Source organism: Argiope bruennichi, chromosome 6, assembly GCF_947563725.1.
Source record: "Argiope bruennichi chromosome 6, qqArgBrue1.1, whole genome shotgun sequence".
In the NCBI taxonomy this organism is placed as follows: Eukaryota; Metazoa; Arthropoda; class Arachnida; order Araneae; family Araneidae; genus Argiope; species Argiope bruennichi.
The window spans coordinates 25,701,679-25,725,305 of NC_079156.1; the positions used below are offsets into that span (position 1 = coordinate 25,701,679).

Consider the following 23,627-nt stretch of genomic DNA (forward strand, 5'->3'; position numbering starts at 1 on the left):
TGCGTTATCGCAACTTGGCGAAGAAGGGGGTTAAACTCCAGTTCAACCTATTTAATTATTAAAACTTAAACGAACATTAAGATTGGCGAACCGGCTGGTCGCCAAAGGCGGCTAGTATTAAATAAATCCTAAAATTAAAGCTTCATGTTCTTTAGTATAAATTGATTCATTTAAAATAACATTTTGATTAAAATGAAACTATAGTTAAATAATGCAATTATGTGGGAGAAATTTATTACTCTACAGAACCTCCGGCCTAATTTGGTATTTCAAGTTTGATTAAATTGTCAGAAATTATTTTGTTTTTATCCTTTCTGTTGTTCGATTTTAACATTGTTTAATTGATATTGATAAACTTTCTTACCTGGAGAAAATTGTTGGATTTAATTGTAAATATTTTCTTCAGTGTTATCAACGCCTACCAACATTTTTTATTGTATAATTTACCTAATTTTGCATTCTGAAATAAATTTTTCAAAACTTAGTTTTTTAAAAATTTCAATTATGAAATAATTTCTTTTGGAGAATTCATTACCTTTGGCCGCTTTCTTGCTTTGCATTACCTTTTTCAGCTGCTGTTTAATGTTGCCATATTTTAATCCTTTTTTTTAACATTTCGTATTGTGATTTACTTTTATAAAAAAGTCAAATGATTAACTCTTATTCATTCCAATCAAAATGTCTTACCTATAAAATATTTTTGTGTTCTGTTTTAAAAGAACAGATAAATAGATAGCAAAATAAATAGACAAAAAAAGTTTTAATGGATTTTCGTTTTTTATACTCTTGACTATTTTAGTGCATGTCATTATTTTTTCCTGAAAATATGCATTTGTTAGTTCAATTTTTTTTTTCTAGAAAATACACACATTTTTATGTTAATTTTCATTGAAAGCAGATAATTCAAAAAATCTTATTTACTGTATATAAATAGTCTTCTTACAAATAAAACATTATACCTAAAAATTTTGCATAAGATTATTCCTAAAATATTTGTATATCTTTGTATGAGACTCATTATTAAAACTCTATTTCTAAAATAAAGAAATAAAATTGATTTTTCATAACTTCGAGTTACTTTAACATAAATATTCGTAGATTTATTGTTTCTGAGACTGCAGCTTCACTTTGTAATTCATGAGCATATATACGTTCAAACAGCACTTATATTGATTCGAAAATCCAGTGCTTCATTTTTGAATAAAACACTTATAAATAACTACATTGTTTAGAATTAAAAGAAGCCCTTCTTTTTAAACCATTAAATTTTGTTCATTAAGGGAGAGTAAACAAGACTATTCCTCATTCACAATAGGTTGAATCCGAATGCCTTTTTTTAAAATCAGACGCGAGTGTTCCAATGCAGAAATCGTCTGCAGTTAACAATGGCGCTTAAATTGCCCTTTTCCAAAAAAGGAGTACAAATACTGGATTTCTTTTATATATATCGAGTAATTTCCTCAAGCAAAGCGATGTTTTATGGCTCCTAATTGTAATTCCAGAGAGTAAAAGCATCTTAACCCCCTTTACTATTGACAACCCCATAAAAACGCATCTTTGAAGCTGACTATGCATCTCGAATTCATCTCCACCCTCCACTGGTTGGTTCTGTCTGCCTGACGTCACCATTCAGCGCCATTGGCCCCCGCCAAACAAAAAATTTGTCGCCAAATAAATATTTGGCAACTTCGTTTGCTTTGTTTTCCTTCCTTTTTTTATTATTATTTTTTTTTTTTTAGTGAGCGTATTCGTTATTGTTTGGAGTGCTTTCCTCGTGATTTGTTTTTCGAAGAGCAGCAACGTGAAAACATACTACTATTTATACTCGTTTTAAATAATTAGCATTTTGTGATTGTTTTCTATGTGATTGCAATATTTCCCCCCTGGAAATGTCACACAATCGGAATTTGCATTTAATTTTGAAATTTATATAAAATAAACTTAACGTCTTATAGTATTCAATATGAACGAATCTACATGAATACTGTAGTATTCTAAGGCATCTTATGACACATTCGATTTCGGAAAATATCAAGCAATTTATATAAACGTTATCCAAATAATGACTAACTGGTTCAATACGTATTTTAATTTAATTCAGTTTTTTATTGACTGCGAATTAAAAAAAAGGCGTGTTAAATATTATGTACTTAAAAAAATTAGAAATTTTATTTTTAAATAAGTATTTATTAAATTATTCAAGAATACACATACAACACAATTGGCAAAAATAAAAATAAAAATACTGGCATTTTATTCCCTGATTTCTATAAAATAGCTGTCTTTTTGTCTTATTTAGTTGTATATCTACTGATACTTTTAATAAAATTAATTAGTTCGCCGTTAAAAGTGTTTTTTTAATTCTTTTCACTTTAACTTGTTTTAATTCTGCTAATAATGTTACTAATCGTGAACCCCCACCATCTGATTGATAGCATGCATTTTACATCTGTCACTCTGTATTTAATTCTTCACAAAATAAAATTTTCTTGGAGAAAGTCATGTACATTTTCATTAGAACTATTTATTATAACTATTAGAAGAATTATTATTACTTTTATTATAATAGCTATAAAGGAAATAAAATGGATGTGCATATCATAGAATTGTTTCTATATCCACGGGTTATATTGTCACAACTTTTGAATGAAAATGATTGCCACTAATGGAGGGTTCAACTAAATATAGCTTGTTAAATGAAGGCTACATTTCTTTAACTGTGTGAATCAAAATTATGTCATTTGAGAGTATGAATCGTGAGGTAATCATGAAGATTAAATTGAATCTTTTGATCAATACTTAAAATGCTCAACAATTCTATACAGTCTTTTTAAAATTGAACGCAAAATAGTGTGGCCTAAAATTTTGAATATTACAGTATGCATGAAAACTTGCCATATAAATTTGAATGTTACAGTACGCTTGATAACGTAGTCGATAAATTTCAATGTTATAGTGTGCATGAAAACTTGCCTTATAAATTTGAATATTTATAAATTAAATTTATCGACTACTATGCATGACAATGCAGTCGATAAATTTGAATATTACAACATGCATGACAACGGAGTAGATAAATTTGAATATTACAACATGCATGACAACGTAGTAGATAAATTTGAATATTGCAGTATGCATGACAACGTAGTCGATAAATTTGAATATTGCAGTATGCATAACAACGGAGTCGATAAATTTGAATATTGCAGTATGCATGACAACGGAGTCGATAAATTTGAATATTGCAGTATGCATGATAACGGAGTCGATAAATTTGAATATTACAGTATGCATGATAACGCTGTCGATAAATTTCAATGTTATAGAATGCACGATAACGCTGTCGATAAATTTCAATGTTACAGCATGCATGATAATTTTGTCGATTAATTTGAACGTTACACTATATGTTTTATTTTCCATCACAAGAAAAATCAACACTATTGCATTCACCACTACAAACGTGATAAACCAGAGATTAATGCAACATTTGTCTATTTGAGTACTTTTTTTATCAAGATCTTTTTAAATTTTGCCTTGTAATGTTATTTCCAATAAAAATCATGGTAGAATTTTCACTAAAACGATTATTTAAAAGAAATATTGACTTCTCAGAACATCAATTCCTTTAAGAATAAGTATCAGAAATAACTTTTAATATAAAAAATATTAATTCTTCTGATCGCTTCTCTTAGCAGATCAATACTGACACTCTGTAGTGTTTTCTTTTATAAAACATGATTTATTTTGACAGATAAATGATTTATTTTGACAGATAATTGATATCTAATTTATAAATTAATTTCGAGATGAAATTGACTAAAACACAATGAAGAATTCATTTTATTGCAGTTTTTACTTTCCCAAACCTTGATTACTACTAATAAAATTTTATGTAAACATAAGATTTTCAGCAATTAAATAAAATTTGTTTTATTTATTATTTGTTTTCATGCGATTAATCTATAATAACAGTTATGTATTATTAACGATAATATTGATCTAATCTTTTTGCAATGGTTTTTTTATAATTGTATATTTTTTGGTATGCGTTAATGAGTGCATTTCACTTTCCACCTTTCCGTTAATTTTTAAAATATATTTTAAAATAGAATTTCAGATATTATTCAATGCTGTTGTTTCGTGTAATGTCACAATTATGTGATGAGCAACTCGGAGCATACAATACTCAGTGATTTCATATTATTTTGCTTTCTATAAGAAGCCCAATAGATTCCAAAATCGATGTGGCGAATTCGATCCGTATATTATGGAATATCGTTAAATATATCAACTTTTTAATGCGTTGCTAAAATATTAATTTATAATATCATCCTATTTTAAACAAATAATGCTTATCGTAAAAATATTGTTAATCCTTTTTAATTATGCCATTGACTCTTCCAACATTAGCTTAAAGAAAATTAATGAAGCATATTTAATTTTTTTATAAAAGTACTTAAACATAAATCATTATTATTTTTAACTTTGTTTATAATTCGTTATTATAAATATTACAGAATCTGGAAGTCAGTTACCGGCCAGATGCGTGGCTTTGATGACATCAAAGTTCGATTATATTTATCAATTATTGGCAATTGAAATTGTGTTGTCAGAAAAATACATAAGTGTTACGAATTTCAAAACTCTAGCATAAGTATTTCAAAATCTATGGCACTCTAACACAGAGCATTGTGCATGTATAAAATTTCCATATTTTCTGAACATGTAAAAGAATTATAGCAGCCAAATTTTGGGAAAAAAAATGAGAAATTAAAAAAAACGTTTTATTGCTATCAGTAAGAAGAGACCTTATGGGACATTTTTTTTAGGTTATCTTTAGGGCAATATTATAAATGCTCGCATTCGGAGTCATTTAATATCTATGCGTATAAGCATTACAATGCATGAATTTTTATATTTTTATGGGGAAAAATGCTGGGAAATATCCTCATTGAAAAACTTGAAACATGTCCTATTTTTTATAGCTAATTAATTGAATTTTATGACATCATTTCTTGATGTGTTGTGTATCGATAGATCTATATCTATTACGATATCAATAGAATACGTCCAAACTTTTGAAATAATATTTCCTATTAATCTTTTAAGGGCAAAATGACATTTTATTTGAATTTCAAAAAAAAAAAAAATGATTCCTTTAGAATTTATTCATGTCAACTGCTGTACGTAAAATATTTATTTAGTTTTCGAGTTAAAAAAAATCGCTTACAAGTTGATTTTATTTAATAAATAGCCGCCTTTCGCGATCATTTGATTTGGTGGCGTTAATGTTTCTAAAAACTTTAATAAATATGTTAATTAAACATTTTAATTATGATTTTCTATAAAAAATATTTTTAAACTTAAAATTTTGATAAGTGTTTAACTTATTTTATTTTAAAGCCTTGTGCACCATTCTGATCTTTGTGTTACGCATTTTCCTATTTTCCTATATTCAGTTATATTGTAGGAAAGAGCTCTCATATTTAAAATTAAGTCCATTAGGAATTTTTTTTCATTGTTTGATTTTTATTTGAATTCTGGATTTTAACATCAAAATATTTAATGAAAGCATTCCTTACATTGCAACCTACTCAATATGAAAAAATAAGCCGTAGATTCATATCATGATTGCTATTATAGAGTAAATGCCCGGATAAAATATTAGTAACAATAAGAAATCGATTTGAGTTTTACTTCGACAGTGGAATATATTGCTACGAAATACGATTAAAGAAATATTTCTTTAAAATTAATTAAAAATAGGAAGAAAAATTATATGAAAAAAACTGGAAATCTCTGAAAAGACGATTTTGAGAACTTTAAGAAGCAATGATAATCATTTACCTACTGTTATATCTTCTGAAGTTATCGAGGAAAATGCAGATATTTCGGTTAATTATTAATCAATTAAAAAATTTTATTTTTATATATCCAACTATGTTAACCTTTTAAAGGGCCATTTTTTTCTAGTCATATTATGTTAAAATATTTTTAGGCTTGAAATTAGAATAAGAGAAGGGATTTATTTAGCTTATTAGATAAATTTAATCTAATTAATGTGGTTAATTAATAATTAAGTAACAAATCAAGACACGTCATTTTGTGTGAGATCAAGAACTGAAGCATCTAAGTTTCTGTCGTTCTAAAAAAATTGATCAGAACTTATGCCAACCTACATAAATTCATACAAAGATTGATAAATTTGGTGGGAAGCATACTTTCCACGGCCCTAGAAAGGGTTAAAGGAGAGAACAACATAGTTCGAAAATGCATGTGTTTAAAAAAAATTTCACCATTGCTTGAATCTGATATTAAATCTTAATTGTAAATATAACAAAATTTCAAAAATTTTGTTAAAAGCGTACCTTGTACTGAAATTTACTCAACATGAAAAATTAGACCAAATATTCACACTTTGATTATTAAAAATAAAATATATTTTTGTAAAGTATGCTTAAACTAATTTTTTAAAAATAATTGAAAATAGAAAAAATTATTCACTAAAAAAATCTCAAGATTATTATTTTCTTTTTTAATTTTAAGATGATGTAAAAATTATTGTGATGCAATATTTTAGGAATTTATTTTGAAAAATTGCCCAAAATTAACTAGTTAAAACAAAAATTAATTTTTTAATTCACTCGCAATAGAGATATAAATTAATCGATTCGATTAACTAATTTAGTTTAATTTTTATACCAATGGCATGATCTGGCCTTTTAATTTAAAAGATATTAATTTCATTAATTTGAGAATAATAAAAACTTAAAATTAGAAAATAATGAAAATAAACTTTTTTTTTTAGTGCAATAGTTAAAATTTGTTTAAAAACTGTTTTTATTAAATTTATTCATTATTTAATTTCTTGTTTATATACCGAATATTACAAATTTCCATATTCGAATTCTTGTTGGATTGTTTATCAGAGTGTAAGCCTTCAAAACAAGAAACATCTTTCCATGTCTCCGCCTATTTTTAGAATTTTTTTGAGGAAAAAATCTTCAGCCCTGTCTACCGAAGAACAGTCAATTCTTTGGTTCTGTTGCAAAGTACAAAAACAAATGAGTTATTTTTAGGCGCAGTATTCTCCGTCGAAGGGAGTAGAACTGCACGTTATCTTTCGAACATTTCAAACTCCCAAAAGGGACGTTGGAAAACACGTTCTATCAAAATGCCTAATTTTAACCCATCCGCAAGCAGTTAAAAAAATACGAAATAAAAATAAAGTACTTAAAAATAGTTGATTAATTAAAACCTTCATTTAAAAAAATTGTAGGCTATAGAGGATGTTGGAAATTGAGACAACTTAAATAATTTTATATGAAGTGACAGAAAAGTAATTTTAACAAAATATTATTAATTTTTGTACTTTATGTATTTGTTTGCTTTAAGATAACGCATCACTCAAAAATGGACCTACGTATTTATTTTTGGTTTTATTAATTTGTATTACTCCCCTATTCTTCTACTTATTGTGTCTAAATTTCAAAGTTGTATTTTTAATTTTTCAGAAGTTATTTAAATTTATATTTGCTAAAACAAATAAAATGCATAGACATATGAGAATTTTTGAGGAATTTTTCTTCATGTTAGGCTTTTTATCACAATCATGTTTTAAAAATGCTACAACTTTTCCGGTTTAATGTAAAACTTCCAATTTATTCGCAATTATTTATGTAATAAAGTTGTGCATGCAATAAGCATGCAACGGCTGAAAGTTAGGGGGTTATTTTGTATACAAAATATAAATTAACATGACTCTAACTTTTCTTTCAACAGTATAAATATTACAGAAACAGTATTTTTATAACAGTATAAATATTATATTTAACATTAAATGTATGTTCAGATCTATGCACGATTTTGTTAATATATTATAGTAAATTTACAAATAGAATTTGTAGCAAAATCATTCATATTTGAAATTGCACCAGGGAATTATTATGATGAATTTTGAAAAAAAAATTAGTTTCAATAAAAAATTCATCTAATTTTTTTTTCTTTTCAAGTTGATTTCTTTTCACTTCTTAATTACAAAATTTCAATATTTTCAATAATATTAATATAAAAAAAATTGTAAAAATATAGTTCCCTCTCAACGTAGAAAAATAAGTTTAAAAAATAGACTAATAACTTAAATAAATTACTTGAAGTGAAATTAAACCAAAAATATGTTTTTAATTTTGAAGTTCAATTTACAAGATGTTTGAAGTCAAGTAAGACATTTTAAGCAGTGCATTTTATTTACTTATTTTGTTTATTCTTATGATACAAAACTCATTTCAGTTATTTGACCAATTTTTCATTCTGTGGTACGGTTCGTTTCTAGTTTCTAAATGAATTGTGATTATAACTTCTTATATGGATTAAAATAAAAAATATGTAATAAAAAATATGAAATAAAAAATATGTAATATATAATAAAATAAATATAAAAATTCACGTAAATCAAAATAAGATAATAAACCCTTGATTTGAACTGCAATCTTAATAACTTCTGGATAATAATAAAAAATTGCTTAACCTTATCTTTAAATTATTTTAATACAGTTGATACAGTATATAATTACCAATTAAATTTTTCCTCTGAAAATTTAATAGCATATAAATTTATTTACCTCAAAATAGCTTAGGATTTATAGCTTTTTGTTGAAATATTTAATGGGTGATAAACCAAACCTAATCATTTATTCTTTTAACTGCAACCACATAGTTTTCTTTAAAAAAAATGATTCCACACTTTTGTATTAACATCGTTGCATCATAAGTTATTTATTTTATGGCCTAAGTTTTGAACAGAGTTGAAATTTCGAAACCGGTTCTGTCTAGACGATGTAGGTAATTCGATAACTGTCCCTTATAGCATTGGACTCGTGATAATAAATTTGATTGTTATGATATTTTACAACATATTGTAAATGAACATTCTAACATTGACATCCATGAATGTCCCAAATCAAACTGTGTTCATAACATCGCAAAACTCTGAACCAACTTGAATTTTATACCTCTGCGGTATCTAAAAATAGGATGTTTTATTTTAGCTGCCAAATACTTGTTACCTCCCCTTGAAAATATAGTTTAATTTAGTTAAGTTAGATAAGCGTTCCATTTTTGAAGTAACGTGACGGTTATTACAGGACAGAAATCTTCATTTTGGATAATAATTTGCTGACGGGATCAATACCTGAGTCGGTATTTTTTCTCCATATTTCCAAGCATCACCACTTGTGGACGTTTGAAATCTACTGATTTAAAGCATCTGTTTAGTTTAGTTTAGTTTAGTTATATTAACGTCCCGTTGTAAAGCAACACTAGGGTTATTTAGGGCCGGACCTCGTAATTTTGGACCGCGATCAGATGACGAGGACGGCACCTGAGCTGGCACCCCCCTTTCCACACCACACCAGCGGGAGGACATTTGGCCTGACGGATTTAGCGTGCAACAGACCCCCTTACACGACGGTTCTTCGGTGGAATCGGGTCTCGAACCTGAAACCTAACGGCTCACGAGCCGAGACCTTACCACCAGGCCACTGCGGCCATCTGAAACGAAGCATAAGGTAGATCTTTGTTAGAATCAGATTTTCAAATAAACGACTCTCTTGATCCAAATTCCGTCATTTGACTCAGCTTCAAAGAGCATGTATCCCTGATATTACATAAGAGTTAATTGACACTGTTCGAAAATTAATGAGAAATTTTCTTTGTAAAGATATAACCTAGAGCATGATTCGTGATTAAGAGGAATTCCCGAATGTATTTGTTCCACCGGGGAGGAGGGGTCCGATGAGATATGGTGATGAGTAATCGCCCGGAAGAGTAGCCCGGTGATAGGTCCTTTTACTACATCAGAGGCTTATCCCCCCCCTCCCAGCTAGAGAGGGTAGGCCTTTATAGAAGGAGGAAGGGATCTCTCCTGAAATTGACTATTTTACATCGAGCAGACATTTTGAAATAATGTTATTCAAGTGATATGATCATCCAATTTTCATTGTGTGTATTCGTGCCTGGTTAAGGAGTTTTTATATGAATCCCCGAATAGCACTGAATGTACTCTAACCTCGGTTAATATTATTAATAACAGAGTGGGCACATAATCCACAATATATACAACATCCAATATATGAGTGTAATACTTTTTCGCCTTCTACTTTGTGGTCATCGTTTATAAACATTTTATTTGGATTTGAACAGGTGAAAAATAGTCTGTAGCGAGGGTAAAAATTTCGGATAAGTTCTGCGATATGTCATCAAGCTGAGAGAAGAAAAGGGTGATGTCTTGAAATTTGCATTTCTTTATAACTTTTAAACTATTCTATAAGTTTTAAAGAATATGCCCTTTTGTTGTGTAAAGAGCATTTGGAGGAATATTGCGAATTTTGTGGAGATTTTCTCAGAAGATTTGTCTGCTCATCATTTAAAGGGCTAAAAAATGTAGGGGAAGATGAGGAAGAATGTTAGAGATTGATCACCTTGTGGCTGGAGGTCAATCGTCTCGAAGAGGATGTCATTTCAGTGAATCAGGTGTTATGGACGGGTTTCGGTAAAGACAACAGTCGGCAGCAACAAATCCTGTCAATATTGCCTTGTTCAGTGGTTGTCTGTATACAAGAATTAATTCTTAAATAAAGACTTTTCCAATTAAGCGTAATTTTATGGCACATCATGAAGAATAAATTGTTGTTGTTTTGCAATCCATAGCCTCTTGGAAGTTTTGAATCGAAAACATTTCAATATGGGTTTAAATTTCATTGCTTTTAATTCGTCGAAGGCATGGTGGCCTTCGATAATGTTAGGCGATAGTTTTTTTCGCAGTAACAAAATTAAAATTGTAATAACATATATTGGCTGATTTTGTTTTTAGGGCACAAGGGCCATTGCTGGTATGGCAAAAAAAATGGACATAAAAGTATTTTTAATGCACAAAAAATTTAAGAAAAATCTACTTTCTTTTTAAAAATTATTAATCTAGTAATAAAGTCAACAAGCGAAATGACTGTTGAATATATAGGTTATGGAGCCATATTTAAATAAATATTTATTTTATAGAAACATGATTTTTTGAACAGACGTTTAGAAATAACACGAAGTCAATTCACGCTCATATGACGCAGACTAAGTACGCTTCTTCATTTTGTTTCGGGGTGAAAAATAAACGCGTATCGTCACATCACGCCTTAACCATTAATAGAACAATTTTTAAATCCAGAATTTAGAATAAACTTAATAATGAGATCGCACAGGTAATATGGAAGCTGAGAGACATGCAAGATCCCATAACTGTATTGTGAACATTGGACCCTCACATAGGTGGAAACTTCGTCATTGATAGGGTACCGGTATGAGTTGCAATATCGGACTAAAAGTTCAATACCGGTATTCGGTATTTTTTAGATCTTAATACCGGGGTGCCGGTTTTAATACCGGTAGTAGAAATTTTAGGAAAAGAAAGAAAACACAGGTGTTTCTTTGTTTTATTTGCCAGTTTTATTAGAGAGTGTAAATATCACAAAATTAATTTGTAACTTATAAATTATAATAGTATATAAAGAATCTCAAAAAAGTAAAGGAACATTTTATTTATTTAAATCACAAAAAAGTGTAAATATCACTATTCAGTCTGTGGTACTATTACAAATTTTTGAAATGTAATCTTAAAAAAACATAAAGCATCCATTGTACTGTCATTAAGCCTGGAACGTAATTTTGTGCAAAAATGACCAGCTGTCGAAAACGCTCTTTCTGCATCTATGCCAGTTGGTGGTACTGTTAGCAATGCGCGATATACTTTTTCCAAGTATTTACCTCTAAATCCCTCATCTTCAAATAAATCGATTTCTCGTCGGATGGTTTCGGATATAGCTAATTTCTGTATTGTATTCTGGTTTGTTGAATTTTTTTATTTATCGCTCATTCTAATTTTTGTCCAAGAGACAATTCCTTTTCACTATCGACATTAGTGTCATCATAATCTTCGATAACTGTACCGAATTCTTTTGAATGTGGATAGGTTTGTGGGTAAAAAAAAATTTCAAAAATTTACTCTAAACTTGATCAGATTTGAATTCGTTAGTCTCTTTTATTTTTTATTTTCATTTTTAAAATCATTATAATTATGTAAATATCATAAGACATTTTCTATTTCGGTATGCCTTTCTTTTGTGCGATTTTTCAATATGATATTTAATTCTTTAGACAGCATTTTATTTTAACTCGAAATTTCATATTGATATGTGTATCCAAAAGTGATAAAAAATCTTTTAGGAATGTTACGAAGAAAATTTTATTTATCATTAAATATTGTGACAAAGGAGCAGAAAACGGGGAATTAAAATATGCCTGAAAAAATTAATAACATATAAAAAACGAAACATTTTAATATAAAAGAGATCATTATTTTCTAGAAAAGTAAGTACCAAATTTTATGAACAGAAAATTTTCTTTTGTTCTTCATAATTTAATGTTTATGTCTCTTATATTAAATAAAAATGGCTCTGAAATATTTCACTGTGCATTAGTTCCTTTTTCCTTCTGTATTGATAATTATCTGTAATGTTTACGTCTCATAAAACAGCGAGTCTTCATTGTTAAATGTAAATATCTCCTCCTTTCATCTTTCCTTTCACCCCTATTTTGACGAATTAAACCCATCCTAACGCATGCACAAAAGCGTGGTGGGTTTTGCAATCCGTTGTCAAACAGCATTTTATCACTTCTCTTGATTGTGCGATGCAACTTTGTATTCACAGTCTAATTAATTTCGCCCATTAGGGAGACAAAAACAAAAACGTATACTATTTTGCTATGTTGGCGATCCCTGAACATATTGTGGAGAACAATTTAAAAAATTTTTAGTAAATACTGAAAAAACGGCATTTAAACTTGTGAATACCGGTATTACAAAATTGTACAAATAGCTCAAAACACCGGTATTTGGTATACCGGTATTGCAATCGCTATTTACCGATAATCCGTTCAGTTTCGCGGCAACTCCTCATTCTCAAGTGGATCATTCATTGATAGGGAACCAATATCTACTCAGTTTTACGCAGTTAGTTTGTTCCATCGTTGATTAGGTACCGATATTCCTCTCAGTTTCACAGGCAACTTCTCATCCTCATGTGGTGATTTCCCCTTTGTTGTTGGTGTACTGATAATCCGTTCGGTTTCACGGCAATTGTTATTCTCATGATGTGGTTCGTTCGTCTCGTCGGTGGTAGGGTACCGATAATCCGTTCAGTTTCACGGCAACTCCTCATTCTCAAGTGGATCGTTCATTGATAGGGAACCAATATCTATTCAGTTTTACGCAGTTAGTTTGTTCCATCGTTGATTAGGTACCAATATTCCTCTCAGTTTCACAGGCAACTTCTCATCCTCATGTGGTGATTTCCCCTTTGTTGTTGGTGTACTGATAATCCGTTCGGTTTCACGGCAATTGTTATTCTCATGATGTGGTTCGTTCGTCTCGTCGGTGGTGGGGTACCGATAATCGGTTCAGTTTCACGGCAACTCCTCATTCTCAAGTGGATCATTCATTGATAGGGAACCAATATCTATTCAGTGTTACGCAGCTCTTCATTTGGAGGTTTGTTCCATCGTTGATTAGGTACCGATATTCCTCTCAGTTTCACAGGCAACTTCTCATCCTCATGTGGTGATTTCCCCTTTGTTGTTGGTGTACTGATAATCCGTTCGGTTTCACGGCAATTGTTATTCTCATGATGTGGTTCGTTCGTCTCGTCGGTGGTGGGGACCGATAATCGGTTCAGTTTCACGGCAACTCCTCATTCTCAAGTGGATCATTCATTGATAGGGAACCAATATCTATTCAGTGTTACGCAGCTCTTCATTTGGAGGTTTGTTCCATCGTTGATTAGGTACCGATATTCCTCTCAGTTTCACAGGCAACTTCTCATCCTCATGTGGTGATTTCCCCTTTGTTGTTGGTGTACTGATAATCCGTTCGGTTTCACGGCAATTCCTCATTCTCACATGGAAATACGTCCCTTCATTGATGGGGAATCAATAATCTACTCAGTTTTTTTATGCAACTGTTCAAAGGGAAATTTGTTCCATCATTGAAGAGGTACCGATATTATTCTCGGTTCCATGGCAACTTCTCATCCTCATTTGGTGGTTCGCTTTGTCAATGATGGTTCGGTTTCACAGCAACTTTTCATCCTTAAATGAAAGTAAGTTCCTTCATTAATGGGGAGCCCAATAATTTACTCATTTTTACTCAACTCTTCACGTGATAGTGCGTACCATCTTTGATGATGTACCGATAATCTGTTCAGTTTCCCGGCAACCCCTCATCCTCAAGTGGAAATTCGACCCTTTATTAATAAGGGCTGATTATCCACCGAGTTTAACGGCAGTTTTCCAAACTCATACGGAAGAGACCCAATCTCCCGGCGGAAGCATGGCATAATAAATGAACGTGCAGCTAGATCCTATACAGCATGAATAAGTATGTTTGCATAAAGAAATTTTTACTTTGGTAGCATATTCATTGAAAACTTGGATTTAAATCTGTGGTGGTATATTTTTGAAAAATTTTATTTTATTTAACAACGAAACAAACAAAAATCTCAAGAGCTCATCGTAATATGACAATCCCAGATTTTGATCTCGAGGGTTGCAAGTTTTAAATCGAAATTTCGTGGAAGATTCGTCGTTTGGAAGCAGTCATTATATACAATTCTGATGCATGTTAAATCTTTCAAAGATCGAATGCCTTCCCCGATGTGGTAAGAAAGCGTGGAGAAGGAATGTCGGCTCGGGTGTCTCTTCGTCATTTAGCCACGATTCAAAACTGGAGTCCATGTTTTAAATGTAATTAAATGAAATTAAAAATTATAAATTTTTAAAGCTTAAAGCCTGTGTCGTTTTCCTAAAGAATGTTTCAAGATTTTTTTCTTTTTTCGAATCTTGGTGAAATAATAGTGAAAATGTTCGTTTTCTTTTAATTTCATCAAGTGACAAATTTTATTTCTGTATCATGTATGAAATGAAATCTCATGATAAATGTGATCAATGTCGTCTAGCATCCACCTCTGATACTAGCAGGAAATGCAAAGTTTGTGCCGGATTCCAAAATTCATTTGCCGCGATTTGTTAAGCGGGAAATAAATTTTGGCGGAAATGCATTTTTAAGTGAAAAATGACTCCGATTACCTCAAATCTGTACTTGGGTAATCGGTAAAATTGGAAGCAGTTGTAGTTAGTTTAATTTTAATCATACTAACATCCTGTTTTAAAACCAGCACGAGTTCTATTTTAAGCCTAAACTTATAGTTTTGACCTCGGGTCAAATGACGAGAAATACACTTTTCCTATCACTTCTCTTTCCAAATTTCCATACTACTCCAATGAGAAGACATTTTGTCACGACTTCATATTTAATGAGTATCAAGCGCGCATATGCCACGGATGGTAAATCAAATAAGGCAACACGGATTCCGAATATGGAGCCTTATTGCCATGTATGCGAACACTTGCCCCTAAATCTCTATATAAAATATATTATCGTCTCCAATGTACCCATTGAGGCCGAGCTGCACATGCAAAGCATTACATATGGACTATTGAAAAATTATTTCATTGTTTATAATGTGTTGTACAGAATTGAATTACACAAATCTTTAAAGTTTAAAAAATTTGAGTGAAAATCTGAAATGTAGATCTGTTTCTTATGAGTAATAAATTTTAACACCTTATTTAGTGAAAAAAAATTTTAAGATTTCTGATAATTTTCTTAAATATGTAATTTAGATGTAAGTAAACACTCTATAGCTCAACTATCATTGTAAATTATCACCAAATTCATCAATTGCATTGAAAAAAATTTGAAAATTCCAAGTCCAGTGACAGAACTTTATGGAAGCACTATTTTTGCAATAAAAAGATATATTATTTGAAATTTTAATGGTAATTTGGAAGATGAGAACAGTTAAACATTCATATTGTCAAATAATTCTATGAGTAATATAAAAATATGTAAAGTAGGAAACAAAAATAGTCAATATTTATTTAGTTACTTAGTTATTATATTACCTTATATTCAGGAACAAATTATTTCTGTCGCTACTATTTTTTATGGTATTCAATGAAATTTTTTTTTCTTATTTGCGTAAAAGGATATGTTGCATTCTGAACACTATGAATGTAGTCTTGGCTCAACTTTCCTTGTGGGCGACAGCCGCGGTGACCTGATGATAAAGTCTCGACTTTGGAATTGGAGGGTTCCAAGTTCATAACCAGATTCCATCAACAGTCCGCCGCGTTAGTCGATCTAGAACACTTTAAATTCGAACCGAACGTTCCTCTCTTGGTGTAGTGCGGAAGTTTTGAGAGGGAATGCCATCTCGGATGTCGTTCTCGTCATTTAACCGTTGTTCAAAATTACGAAGTCCGTCTCAAAATAAGCCCAATGTTGCTTTAAAGCGGGACGTTAATATAACTAAATTTAACCTATAAGCCCACATTTGGCATCTCCTCTGTGGAGTCAGCAAATTTCCGAAAAGAAATGAGCTTATGAAGTCATTCAACAGTTGAAAAATAATCTTATAGCAGTATACTTCATAATCCCAAAGGATCTCAGGCGTTTAAATGAATGCAGTACCATGAGAAAACTTATAAATCCTGTTAGTAAATAAATGGTTAAGAAGTGCGATGATTTTCCAAATCATAGACTCATCATCAGTACCAAAGCGTTACAAATTCGATACTAGAATCTATCAAACATTCCTTAATCTAAATTGGTCTAATGCATATTAAGACGATCAGGTAGTTTGGTGAAAAAGCTGCTGGATCATATTCGTCTTTGTTATCAGACCATAAAGCATTACGATGACGTCCATTAACTAAAGTTTCTTTTGACTCTTTAAAAATTAATTTAACTAGAATTAAGTGGCCACGGTGGCCTGGTGATAAGGTCTCGGCTTGTGAGCCGTAGGGTTTCAGGTTCGAGATCCGATTCCACCCAAGAACCGTCGTGTAAGAGGGTCTGTTAAATCCGTCGGGACCAAACATCCTTCCACTGGGGGCAGCTCAGGTGTCGTCCTCATCATCTGACCAAGGTTCATAATGACGAGGTCCGTCCCAAAATAGCCATAGTGTTGTTTACAACGGGATGTTAATATAACTAAACTAAACTAAACCAACTAGACTTAAACAATTTACTCAGTTCTGTATTGCATATTGTTAAATAGTGTAATGCGATTTTGGATTTTGAACGCATTTACTCTCATCATGTGAAATGATTCCATAAATAATAAAAATAATTACCACTTTTGTCACACCATCACTATAATGATACCGCGCTTACATTAATAACTATGAATACATGCAAAAGGCAACTTTTGATTAAGAAAAATGTCACTTCAAGATGTCACTTATTTATTTCATCTATTCAGAATTATAAAATATTTTCGAATCTATGTGGTACATTAAAACAGCGCTTCATTCTGATATTACTTTATAAAAGCAATTTTTTTCTTTTTGGCATCACACTTTGTTACATTTCAGATAGTACGCTAAAACTTTTTTAGCATAACTTTGGCAGAATTATCAGTATATATAATTATCCATTACTGTCTGTAAGGCTGGGAGATAAATATGCCCATTTCGTTTAGTTTGCATCGTTGCAGAAAGCACAAATTCTAATTTCTTTTTGGGAGTCAAAATAATCTATTAGACATTTTTAATGAGTAAATTGATTGATTTATCTATGTGTGAATAAAACTAAGCATGAATAAAAAAATTAGTAAATAAAGTGTCGTTGATAGAATTTTTTTTTTTTTTTTTTTTCCAATTTCTGCTTATAACATACTTTGTTTACTTATAGACACAATTTAAGTTAACCCATTAAAGGGCCAATTTTTTCTAGTCATATGATGTTAAAATATTTTAGGCTTGAAATTAGAATAAGAAAAGGGATTCATTTAGCTTATTAGATGAATTTAATTTAATTAATTTGGTTAATTAATAATTAAGTAACAAATCAAGACACATCATTTTGTCTGAGATAAAGAACTGAAGCCTCTAAGTTTCTGACTTACTAAAAAAATGTGTCAGAACTTTTGCCAACCTACATAATTTCATACAAAGATTGAAAAATTTGGTGGGAAGCATACTTCCCACGGCCCTGGAAAGGGTTAAACTGTCCGTTTTGCTTTTTTCAGGATCTAATAAGATATCCCTCTCATTTCGAGAATGTGCTATCTAAATGACTTGATTAAGAATACTTGTAGCGGTTTTGTGGATTATGCAAAACTAGCCGCATTTTACGACCAGTTTGGTCATGCAAATTATTGACTTTTTTAATTTGTCAAACTATTGATTTGGGATGCATTTTTTTTTAAATTTTACCTTGTTATTTTAAGAGATTGAAACACAAGAATTTAATTGAATCACTCTACTACAAATTCATGCACCTGCAAATTACAAAATGTATAAACCAGGGAATAAAAGCGGAAGTAGAAAATTTTACTTCAGAATTAGTGTGCAGTTTTTAAACGCTAAAATTTTTAACGTTTAACGTTAATTTAAAATGTTAAACGTTTTAAACGTTAAATCAACGTTAAAATTTGAATTTTAACGTTGATAAAGGTATGCGATTGAAAATTTTGACAGATAAGTTTTAATTTCATTATAACATTAAAAATATTCTTTATTTTTAAAAAATTATTAAAAATAAAGAAAAGTTGTATGGATATGAAAATAATATATTTAAAAAAGATATCGTTTTAAATTTAGTATAATTCAAAAATCATGTTTGTTATAAAATAGTTTAGGAAGATATAAATATATATTTCCATAATCAAGTTACTGCGTTTACTTTGTATGGCGACAATTAAGCCTGTTTCTGTCATCTTAATTTTCTTTTACACCTTTCTTCTTCTGAGTAAGTGAAGGGTTTCTGTGACAAGGCGGGTCCTCTTTCGAGCATTTCTAATAATATTTTGCAGTTCCATGAATTAGCTAAACGAAGCGTTGAATTAAATTCAGTTGTAAATACACAATAAAGCAATCTGAATCGCTCGTATGACAATTTGTTTATATTCGATAGGAAGTTATAAGAGATTTCTATGCCACGTATATTATCGTTTCTTGCATAAATTTTTGTACTGAATTATAGCGTCCTTCTATAATTTGATTTCTCTTCATAATTTTGAAAAATTGCATTTCGATAGAAAACATCGCCTGATGATGGATAACATGAGTTATTCAAGTATCCGCTACAAAGATTCACACTTGTAGCTTACACCTTTTATCTAATTAGACGATCCATTCTTTGTTATCTTTTATATATATAAAAGACAAGAAAACAAACCATGGAATGAGGCATCGGTACAATGATTAGAGGGTTAAATTGGCAAGTTCATTGACTTTGCATTGAATCGTCCATCTAGCGATGAATTTTCCAAAAAATGTTAGCTTGCATTGTCAAGATATTCTTTCTCAATGCGATTTAGTCTCTTATTTTTGGAACAAAGAAATCTTTCGTCTTCATAAAGTGATCGCACAGATGATCAAGACTGTGATTCTAATTATCTGCATAATTATATGTCTTTTCTGTTATATAAAAGGTAATAAAGAAATAATGATCTAATTAGGTAATAGATATAAATCACAGGTGCGAATAATCACCATAGCGGACACTTTAATATTTTATCTAATCAATGTTTTTCTATTAGAAAGAATATATAAAAAATTAGTATGTTTTTGCTTTACTTTATGCATGAAAAAATATTAACCCTTTCTAAGGCCGTGGGAAGTATGCTTCCCACCAAATTTATCAATCTTTGTATGAAATTATGTAGGTTGGCATAAGTTCTGACAAATTTTTTTAGTAAGTCAGAAACTTAGATGCTTCAATTCTTTATCTCAGACAAAATGATGTCTTGATTTGTTAATTATTAATTAACCAAATTAATTAATCAAATTAAATTTATCTAATAAGCTAAATGAATCCCTTTTCTTATTCTAATTTCAAACCTAAAATTATTTTAACATAATATGACCAGAAGAAAAAAAATGGCTCTTTAAAGGGTAAATATGAGTTGTATATGACACCCCCTCCCATACACACACAAAAAAAACCCATTTATTTGTCAATATTTTTTTTTGGTCAAACAATGCAATATCAATATTTCGAAATTTTGTTATATATAGTAATATCATGCTGTTTTGTTAGAAAATTATGAGCATTTAAAAAAATTCATAAATTAAGGATTTATAAGAAAAGAATTTAAGGATCTGTCATGTTCCCCAGCTAGCAACACATGAAATTTGTTGACAAATGAGGCTTAGAGGGGGGATCCTTCCTTCCAAGCCCCTATTATATGAAACTTGCCACCCCTCGTACTATAAATTAGTTAATTAATCTTAGTTAATTAGTCTTTACTATAAATTAGTGAAGACACTTTATATTTATGCGCTTAACAAAATATTTTGGATATCAAAAAACTTAATAATAAGGTCTCGACTTCGGACGGTTGGTCATCTGGTTCGGAACCCAATTCTATTGCTGATTCGTCGTGTTTTTATACCTCATACATGTTAAATCTGATTCGTGTACCAAATATTCCCACATTGATGTGATGTGATGTGATGTGATTAATTAGAGTTAGCGATGCCAATCTAGAAGTCTTCTTCGTTATTTGGCCGGGACTCAAAATTGCCAGGTCTTCAAAATAGAAAAAATAACTCACGTGTTGCGTTCAAATGGAGCGTTAATATATAACCCAAAACTTTTACAAATTCGTTTCAAAAATGCGTTGTTACAAGGTTAATTTCACTCATTTTGTTCCTGAATTATAATAACTTTATAATGAAATGAGAAAAGAAGCCTCTTATATGTCAGTCTCTCTGTATTAAATCAAGTATCTTTCAAACTCAAAAATAAGAACACTCAGAAATAAGCGAAAGTATATTTTTAGATAAAAACCGATAGCTGAATACATATCAAAGTCCCCTTTTTATCCCATATTTTTGATGATCATCGGCCAATGCGTAATAGAATCTCAAAATGATATGTTTAATTTGCGCTAAATACTAAATAAGTTAACGAATAATGTACAATTCCACTGAAATTCGCTCTAGTTGATTACAAGGCTGTTTAAACTATTAAATTTAATTATATTTTTACGAGAAATTGAAAGTTGTATTTACTATTTGATAAAGTATTTGTCACATCTTTTAGAGGATTAATACTGTTGTATAATATATAGAAAGAAAGAAAAAAAAAAGAACTTATTTGAATTGAATCTAAGAATTCAACAATCATCACCTTTTATTTTTAATTTTCAAGTGAGCTTAAAGAATTGTTGTAACTCTCTATAACATGGTTTAATAATTGTTACAAGCCATTATAATGCTCGTAAAATCTGGAAGACACGCTAACGTCCATTTTAAATCGGTTACTTTTCTATGGAATCTTAGTGCTATCCGTTAAAAGTAGGTAGCATTTGCTGTGAATAAGTTAATTTGTATTTAATAAATTAATCTGTTTTCTGTGATAAATTTATCTGAAACTGGTGAGGATGCACTGACTAAAACATTGCTAAAATTTTAAAAATGTATATATTTATAATTGATATTTAGCTGCTGTTTTTTGTGTGATGCTATAATAAATAAATAAAACAATTGCTTCAGAATATTTCATTCATTTTGGACTTTATGAAAGAATTTAAAGTATTGTATCTCAATGTGACAAATGTTACAGTCTCTTTTCCTAGTGTTTTAATTCTATTATTAAAATTTCAGAATTTTTAGACACTCGTATTTATTACATAAAAAAGCTATCAAACCACTTATTATTTTGTCATTTGTAAGAAGTTGAATTTCAAAAGATCAAATATTTTTAGAACCCAGTCTTCAATTTTTTAAATTCGCCTTTGCATTCATTATAGAGCAAAGAAATTGAAGAATAATCGCTATAAAGCAGGGCTCATAAAAATATACATAAGCCCTCCCCCTCCCTCCCAGTGGAAGTCTTTTACAAAAATATTATAGTCATGAAAATACTCACGAGTGTGATTTTTTATTTCAAGTAATAAATGCAGAAGACATAATTGAGAAAAATGACTTAGATAAGTTTTAATATCTTATAAACTAACTGTCTTAATTATTCTTTTTGTTATCATGGTTTAAAATTCCATTTTATTTTTATCTTTTTCCAAATTTGAGATTTCAAGACATAACCATTAAATGAAAATAGAATTGTGGAATGGTTTTCGCTCAAAAGCGATTATGAGTTAAAAGATTTAAATGAAGTGTCTGATATAAAATTATTTATTGAATAAACACATAATTTTCCTTTAATTTAACTGAGTTTCTGCAACAAGTGGAAGCGTACATATATAAATTATAAAAATCGATAAATATGTATCTTGTAAGATAAAAATTCTTTACCATGGTTTATTTATCTTTAATTTTGTATATAAAATTTTATCATAAATGTATATACAAAATTAAAGGTGTCAATATCATGCTCGTCTTTTTCAATTTTATTAACTTTTCTTCAAAAATATAACGATAAATTTTATTTTAATTGCAGATATTATTTGTAAGAAATATTTTCTGAATAAATTAGTTGAACTTTTTATTGAAATTTGTGCAGAAAACCTCATGAAACATCTTTATACGAAAGAATATTTTTTTTAAAAAATGTTTGAACTCTTAAAATTTGTAGAGTTATATCATTTGAATTAGGATTAAATAAATCTGTATATAATATTACAGCATTTAATAAGGCATTTTCGATGTATATAAATATCTCAAATTGAATAAAGTAAACGAAATTTATATAGCTATAAAAATAAAACGTAAGTATTTCACATTTAAATAATACTTGCTGGATAAAAGAAAATTTAATCTAAATCAATAATATAATATATAATTAAAATATAATTGAATTCGATAGATTACAAATCAATATGGAACGCCATATAGTGAACCATTTGAAGGATGTATTGTGGTTTCTTTATAATTTTTAAAAATTTATTAATGATAGTACTCATATTAAAAAGGCGTATTTAATAATTTTATCTAATATGAATTTACTGCAGAAACTTAGTGGGCTGACAAAAGTTTTAAATTAGTTACTTTTGGCTATTTTTTAATTGGTTACTTTTGGCTGTTTTTTAATTGGTTACTTTTTGCTAATCAAGTATTTAGTGCAAATTTTTCAATTTAACTCATGATTTCATTTTCATTTTTCTTGCATTAAAAACTTTTTCTTTATTTTTAAAGCTAGTGTTTGATTTTTTTTTTAAATTTTAGAAAAATAATATTTATTTAATTGTAATAATGATTACTATTTTTAGTCATTGATTTAATTCCAAAATATAGTTGAATTATTCTGCGTTTCGGAATACCAATTGTTAAATTGATTCCTTTAAAAGATTCAGATAAACTTCGTGTCTTTTTTATACCGATGCTGTTCTATTTCGATATTATCTTTGCATGCGTTTCTGGCATTTTAAGACTATTCAATTGAATAATTAATTTGTTATTGTCCTTGATTTTAAATCAAATACGTAAAGCAGAAAGTCGTTAATCTTTTTAAAAATAACCTTTTATAGAGATCATAACCTTATCCAAAGATC

At 29.6% G+C, this 23,627-nt stretch overlaps 1 protein-coding gene across 4 annotated transcripts in view; it reads left to right on the plus strand.

Annotated features, from left to right (window-relative positions):
- The window catches only part of LOC129971170 (potassium voltage-gated channel protein Shaker-like), a 424,803-nt gene that overhangs the window by 211,907 nt on the left and 189,269 nt on the right, over window positions 1-23,627 (plus strand). The gene's annotated exons all lie outside the window — the stretch shown is intronic.